The sequence below is a fragment of the Cygnus olor genome, chromosome 12, assembly GCF_009769625.2.
Source record: "Cygnus olor isolate bCygOlo1 chromosome 12, bCygOlo1.pri.v2, whole genome shotgun sequence".
NCBI classification, from domain to species: Eukaryota; Metazoa; Chordata; class Aves; order Anseriformes; family Anatidae; genus Cygnus; species Cygnus olor.
Genome location: NC_049180.1, coordinates 9,832,445 through 9,840,517, shown reverse-complemented (window position 1 = coordinate 9,840,517; position 8,073 = coordinate 9,832,445). Strand labels below are relative to the sequence as shown.

General features: G+C 36.8%; 1 long non-coding RNA gene across 1 annotated transcript in view; it reads right to left on the bottom strand.

Annotated features, from left to right (window-relative positions):
• Positions 1-2,032: 2,032 nt before the first annotated feature.
• LOC121076642 overlaps positions 2,033-8,073 on the bottom strand; it is a 45,530-nt gene continuing 39,489 nt past the window's right edge. Inside the window, exon 3 of the long non-coding RNA XR_005823641.1 lies at positions 2,033-3,848. This is a non-coding gene — a long non-coding RNA (uncharacterized LOC121076642). The remainder of the gene's footprint in view (positions 3,849-8,073) is intronic.

Here is an 8,073-nt window from a genome sequence, read left to right as displayed (position 1 = left end):
TGGGGAACAGCATTGTTTAACTTAAAATTGTACTCAGGATTCCAGTACTAGAAGGTAGGAAGCAGGCCAAAGAATTTACTTCAACACCAAGTCCTTCATCAGCAATTATCTTGATATTAATAATAATTATGTATCATGAAAATGTTCTGGCAAAGGGGTAAAATGGGCAGTGTATGTTCTAAAGACCCCCCTTTCTCTTGTTCTCTCTTTTTTTTTTCCTTTTCTTTTTCTATTTAAAAATGTGCTATCTGAATGAATCACTGGAAACCAATTAGGAGCCTACCGAGTTGTTTTTTTTTTTTTTTATTACCTACCACATTTGTCACAGGAGCTGAAGACGATATTAATCTGAACAAAAATTTAGCAAGTTCAGAGACTGAGATCAATAGAATACATCTGATAACACCAGTTCTCTCATCCTCCTAAATTAAGTTTTTCCAAGGCCCAAAACAAGGTCTAGAGAAAGGACAGGATTTGGAGAGCCAGCATAGAATTAAAAGTTGCTCCTACTCAGACCAGAATAGAGAACCTGTAAAAAGCTTTCTGGCAGTAAGTTCCACTTTCATCAGCCTCTTTGCGGTAGCATAAATAATTACACTTGTTAGGCTTGCAGTGCTACTGAAGGTTGTGACCCTTGCTTTGGGAATGACAGTTCTTAGGTCGCTAGATGCCTTGGCAGAAGAATCATAATCTTTTCACCCCTAAAATGGATTGTTGTAATGCATTATGCTTAACAAAGAGCTTTCAGGAGCTCCACGTAGTAGGAAATATAGCCATGTTAATGATGTTGGCTAGGTCACAACGAGCACATAACATCTGGGCTCTGGCCTGGGTTCCTGTACTTTTCTAGGTGAACTGATGGTCTAGAAAAGCTGTAAATAGTGTTGGACATAACTAATGCTGACACTGCTTCACTTTCTGCACGTTTCTTGGCTGGCTACAAAGCTTGCTGAACTCACTATAAAGTCAACAACATTTCCTGATTTTGGGCTGCTCGGCAAAAACAATCTTTGTATTTCTAATTGCAGCTATCTTGTTATGTCAACTATTTGGGCAGCAACAATTTAGTGCATTTGACACTGTGAAAGTACCTGCAAGGGATCATGCCCTGCTCTCTTGCAGATCAAGGACACAAAAAGCCTAATACCACAGAAATCTTAACTGAACTACAATATACAGTAAATTTTAAAGCCATGCCAACTTGCATCTGCTCCCATTCATTCCAGACCTTCCCTTGGAATTTCTGGAGGAGTGTTCACTCACCAACCTTCTTCAACTAAAAGACCATAACTCCTTTTGGACATGGGCCAGGTGCTGAAAAACTTTCTCACAGATTTTTCAGTTACAGGTATCTTGTTTGTAGAGCTCCTTTGTCACACACATTTCATGTCAACTTGAATTTTATCTTTCTGACCTCCACTGTTACACATTGTCACCCTTGCAGCAGTGGCTCAGCAGTACACTGGGAACGTCTGCTGCTGCATGACTTACTGAAAAACATCAGCTGTCAACAGTCATAACATGAACCTGGTCCCCCAGCTCACTGCTTTACATAATACAGTCTAGATAAAAATGTCAAATTTTGCTGCGCATAAGTCCCTGATTAAGACAGCATAGCAAATTAAATTACTATCTCCTTGAATGTCAGGGGTACTGTTGCATTTGCAAGGCAAAAGGGAATGGAAGATTTTTAGCTAATCTATTCATGGGAGAAAAAAAAAAAAGAAAAACTTACTCAATGTGACAGCCGCCTCTCATTTTTATGCTATAGTCATTTTTTTTATGGAAATCTCTGGGGCTATAGAGCATAGTCATGTATGGTCTTCTGCCTTTTGACTATCCCTAGAGCTTTTGGATCTGTATTCTTCCTACATGGTCCCATATGGGAAATATTTTTAAAAGTCTGACACATGAGATTTCAAAGAAAGCAAGGTAGGTGAAAGTTATGAGCAATGGAAAAGTTCTCAAGGACTTAAAAAACACCATGAAAAACACAATGAAAAACATTTTATTCAACAAATTAACATTTCTATGCAGGGTTTACAACACACAGTCCACAGCACTGTGGGTAGGTCAAGTTAAAAAAATGAAAAATTGGTTATAAACACAAAGAACTCATTAGCCTTTTTCAATAGTATTTTATGTGTTTATCTTGATACTCTGCAGCAGATCTGAAGTCACAGTCTGTAACACACTGCAAACAAGTAGATAAAACAGAAACTACAAGATCAGGCTGTTTTCATTCTATTCTATTCTTTTTTTTTTTTTTTTTTTTTTAATTGTTACCAATATAAGCTTTTACTTGTAACACAAGTACAGACACTGAGTTCATATGATAAATACACAACCAGTGCACCTATATGCAACCATTACCTACAGAACTAGTTTTATTTCTTTCTCTTACACAGTAATTCAAAAGATAGTACTAAAAATTTCAGTTACAGCATAGAAGTGAAATAAGCATGAAAATAAAGCAATAGACAGCACTGCACAAGTGAATAATGCCTCCTGCACATCTCTCTCTTATTCACCTTCTATTTTGACAAGATACCAGACAGCTAACGTATCCGTGCACGTCTGCACAACTTTTATTCAAAAGCAGAGCTAGTCAAATATCAGAGCAAAACGTTGAACAGCCAAATCCTCAAAAACAGAGATGCAGGGTGCAAATGTGCAATGTACTTTCTATCAGCCCATAGATTTCATTAGCTGGATGTGCAAATCTTTTTAGCTAGGTTTCAAGAGTTCTAGAAAACAGAACATCTTATATTCTAAAATCATCCTCAAAAATAAAAAGTGTTAAGAGCTTTGTAATGAATTTTACACTCAGCCTTCATTATATGAGTTGTAAATTAAATTCTTAGTTAACTACTAGAGATCCTGACTTAGTAATCGGTTCACTTTTAATTATAAGGTAATTAGCCAGTATGGCTTTATTATTTCATCCCCAAAGTAATGTTCTGCTCTTCAAGAGCAAGATGGAGGTAAGGAGCAATTTAGTTTTAATCACAGAAATTGGGAGTTGCTTGAATTTCTCCTCCTCTCCTGCTGGCTTGGACTGTGACCCCCTTAAGCTCACGCTGCTCTCTCTCACCTGTCACTCCCATTACCATGGGCAAGGGGGTCTCCAGCCTTTGAAGTGAGCCCTGTAGCAATAAGAATTTCACACGGTCCTCAGCTTTTTAATTTCTTGTTGAAAGACTGTGCTTAAACATGTGCTAACACAGTTTTGATTTTGGGACTATGATGCAGAGCAGATGTCAAGCCTAAAAGAACAAACCACAGACAAATTTTGACTGCAGTTTGTATGCTTGGAATATTGTAAAGGCAAATTAGCATTCTGGGTGTTGACCTCAGGTCTTTCTTGACTGGACAAAGATTTTTAATATTCTCCTCCATACTAAATGTCAGTATTTTGTAGGCTTATTTTTAAGATTTTTTGAAGCACTCAGGCATACTACACTTATTTTAAGCTGGAAAGGGTATGTTAGGTGGCAGTATCAAAGATATAATTATATCTATAAAACCAATCTTGTTTTAATCTTTTTTTATTATTTTTTAAAAGATTTTTTACTTTGTATATTATACAGAGACTGACTGTACATTGGCATTTACGTAAATCACACAAAGGACTAAGCAGAAAGGGAAGGGTTCAAATGACATCTATATGCAACTTGCTATTTCTGTTCCAGGGGGTGGGCTTCAGTGTTTACGGAGCAAATCGCCTCTGACCTCCCTTCAGTCCCTGCTGAAACTGCAGCTGGGGGATGGATGGGATAAACATGCCAGAAAAGAACTGCAGGTCCAGATGCAGCATGGACTTCCAGATCACCTGCGCTTCACAAACCCTATAAGCCACAACAACATACGTAAATGCAGAGGCTTGAGGGATGAAGCAAAGAAAGGGCAGGGAAACAGAAATAAAACAAGGCTTGTCTCTGAGCAGCTTCAAGAAGAAATTGCAGCATGGGGATTGCTGACTTCAGCAAGGAATTGTGCTTGAAGTAAAAGGTCTCTAAGCTGCCCAAGCACAAGTTTGTTCTTCCATGCAATGCTCAGTGGGAAACTTCCTGCATTGCAAGACATCACCTCCTCCCTTCCTCTCCTCCCCCTCCAAGAAAAGGCTATTTTAATTCACTGATTGTAAAGCTTTCTTTCTCAACAGCAGGACAGAGGTTTAATTAAAACTCCAACTGGCACTAACATAATCCAGAGAAATCCCACCCATTTCAGGGAATAAACCCCTGCTGAAGTTGGTTAACCAAGAGTGATGCAGTTTAGGCAGTTATCTGTACAAATCCTTGAATTCAACTGTATCTGTGAGAGAAAAGCTGCCAAAACCATTCAAATCTGTAAAATATTTTATATGACATTGAAAATGGCTTATTAAAGTCACTTGGTAAATAATGGATGAAAAACAGTGAATGTATTTTAATATTTGTGTTTCTCTTACTCTCATCCCTATCAGTATGGCAGAGAAGGCAGAGCACCTCCATTGCTAAACATACACACCCCTATAATGCTGGATTCAACTGAGTACTACTTGTGCAAATGATGTTATTGAGATCACAGGATAAATCCTGCTCTTTTCTGGAGAGTCAGCGGATTTAGGCCCTGTTTTTGGAAACACTAACTCATGCTTTATGTCAGCAGAGCACACTGGATAAATAAGATGGAATAAATATTTAAAAGACTATTTGTTTGGAATTGTATTCTAGCTATACTACTGGGAAAACAAAAATAGAATTTGGCATTGTATGAGTGTCTGTCATCTCATGGAAATGTATGTTATGTTTGCAGAATCAGACATTCTGAAAATGAAATAATTGAAGGGCAATTTCCACGCTACAGTCACATCATGGCAAAAAAGACGAACAAGCATAGGATAGTTCTCTGGACAGATCAAAAGCAAAGCCAAACAATTCTTCCAGCATGATTTATTTTACTTAAAGATCAAAAGAAAAAAAAAATAAGATAGATCAGGTGTACACTACTGGAACAAGAAAGAGGGATTACATTAATCACTAATAAATTAAACCCTGTTGTTTTGGAATGTTCCTAGCACTCACAGTTCATCAGTTAAAGATGACAAGAAATCATTAAAATAATAAACTAAATTGTCACATGGACAGAGAAGTCTTTACAGAACAGCCTGGAACTAAAAATCAGCTTTCCAAAGAAGAGAATACAATTCTACCACACTACTCTAATTCTCAATCATGTAATTTTATCAAAGGACTTTTGCTTAACGTTCTCCCTTTGGAATAGGAATGGTTATGTTGGAACCTCACTTCCACTAAAAAAGAACAAGTCAAGCTTTGGAGGTAGAGGAAGAAGTTAAAAATTTAAAGTATATAAAATCCAAAAGCTCAAATAGAATATATTTCTTAAAAATCATATAACCTTGAATCTTGGCTCATGAAATCGTGATGAAGTTTAAGACTGCAGTAGCTGTGTAAAGTATCCCTATTAGATCCATATGAGACTCTATAAATTTGCAGCACAGCACTATGTACTTTCCCTACGTCAAGCTTGGGCTACAGTGATAAGCTGTCCCCCTTTTTCTAAAAAAAAAAAAAAAAGCTTTTTCTTGGCGTCTTAGATGTTATTAAAAAAGCTGAACAGATAGATTTGATACAACGTAATGCCACCTTATCAGAGGTCTACTCAGTGCTCATATATGCTTTTTCTTATTTTTTTTTCCCCTGAAACATCAGGTACCATTCCTACATGCTTGCAATACAGGAGAAGAGACCAAATTTTGTCTCAGGAATTTTTAGGCCCCAGAAGTAAAACATTTTTAAATGCCCACTACTTGGATGGGTGGAACACAGATGAAACATGGATGTTTTATGTTTTCCATTTGTCCTTCTTAATTCAGAGACGTTTCAATTTAGATAAAAAAGTATATCTTCCAACATGGATAGCTTCCGTAATCACTTTACGAGATTCCTTTTTAATCCCTCTGCACCTCCCCATGTTTCCTAGTGGAAACAGCATTTTGGGGGTTTGTCCTAAGGCTGGGAATAAGAAAAGAATACCTCCAATAATGATGTGGTGAAAAATGGTTTCCTGTCCAGCCCTGGTAGCAAATACAATGGGTTAAATGGTAACCCTGGTGAATCCATTAGGAGTTTTCCTGTAGATCTGACCATAGCCAAGATTTGTATCTCCGTTGTCATTAAAGATATTATAACTTGAAGAAACACATAGAAGGAAATATTTCAAAACTTTTAAAGTGGATTTTTGTAAATAAAAAGCAATTTATGCATAGAAGGAAATGAAAAAACTTGTTACATTTTACACAAGAATGTTTTGACAGATGGATGCATTCAGACAGAAATTAAGTGAACCCAGTAAAGATTTCCTGATTATTTTTGTTTCCAACATCTTGAATATTTGAATGACTAAATACAAAACTATGCTTCTATGTCTGGAAGGCAATTAGCAACAACAAAACTGAGGAAAATTCTTTCATTTTATTTGATTAAAAATAGAGCAGAGGTCAGTCCTGTAAACGATGCAAAATGCTCCTGCCACAGGAGCATTTATGCACTGAATAGCCTAATTATGTGGTTTTGTTGCTGAAGAGCATTATGGAGTTCAAAGGAACAACTCAAATTTAAGAAATAAACAAATGGCGGGGATTTGGAGAGCTGACCTTCTCCAAGTCACTCTCCACCCCACCTCTGCCAGTGAGTGGACGCAGCTCACACAGCTCAAGCCACTGGGGAGGTGCAGTTCAGACCAGACCACAATAACCCTCACGGGAGAGGGACCATCGGATCTGAGAACATTTTGAAGATCAGCAACAGAATTTCCCAACATTTCTATCTAGCACAATTCTAAATGTTTTATGATTAGAGCCTTTCTGTACAAGCTGATGTGTATAAAGAATAACTCCAAACTAAAACAGATGGATTACCTCAATAAAGGCAACTTTAATTGTGTTCCTACCCTGATAGACTGACATTGAGATGTGCTTGATGCTACTGGGATAAAATTCACAGAAACATGCAAGTATGTATTTGCAGAGCCACTGCTCTGATGTCTCATTTTGGTGTTGGTGGTCCATTCCTGTATTACTTTTCTTTTTGGATAAACCAATATTTTTCCTCAGAATAGTATATTTTAAATACTTCAGGATAAGACTGATAGATTAAAATAGTGTCTAGTTCCTGCATACAGACAGGAGAAATCATGTTTATTCACCTGCTGTTGGATTTCATTGTCTTATGTCATGTGAACGGTTAATTAAGTTTAGTCAATTGTTTTAATTTAGTTCATAACAGGGATGCAATTAAGCCAATTTCTCTGACACTGAGCTAGACAGCAGGCATAGCTGGCTTCAGAAATTATTTTTCCATATATCATTATTTTATCATTCACCTTTCAGTAAAAATAAGCATTTCCAACTCTAATCATCATCTTGATCTCTTCAAAAATAGTATTTGTAGCAATTATCAAAAATAAAGAAAAAGTATTACTTCCACTTTTCTAGTATAAATTAACTATTTCACCTGGAAATCTTTATCTTTCATGGGAATACTTAAATATGAGTTATCTTCCTTGTGCCTACAGAACTATGATCAGTTTATGGATGATAACTATCATCGTTATATGTCTGAAATGTTACAATAACTATTTGCAATAGCACCAAGAGCATTAGCAAGCTCATTCTCCTATTTAAAGAACGTGTTAGCTGAAATTCCTTCTAAGTACCCCAGATACCAGTGTTTAAGACTACTGAAGGTTTGACTGCTTTAAAACGTTAACATGGGTCCTGTAATCAAAACTCCAAGTCTTAAAAAGCAACAAGGGTTTTTTAAACTGTAAATAAAAGAATTTAGACACCACGGCAGGTTAGAGTTAAGCCTTTTCAAAAGAAGTCTCTCCTTTACCCCTTCTCTTGACTTAAGGGCTGGAAAATAAAATTGTGAGCATACTTACTACTGAAACGTGTCAAGGCTGTGTGAAGCAATACTTTCCTGAACTAAACTATCCTAGCACAGTAGGATGCCTATTACCAGCTGAGTAAAACAGTATATGATAGTATTATGTGAGGTGACAAAC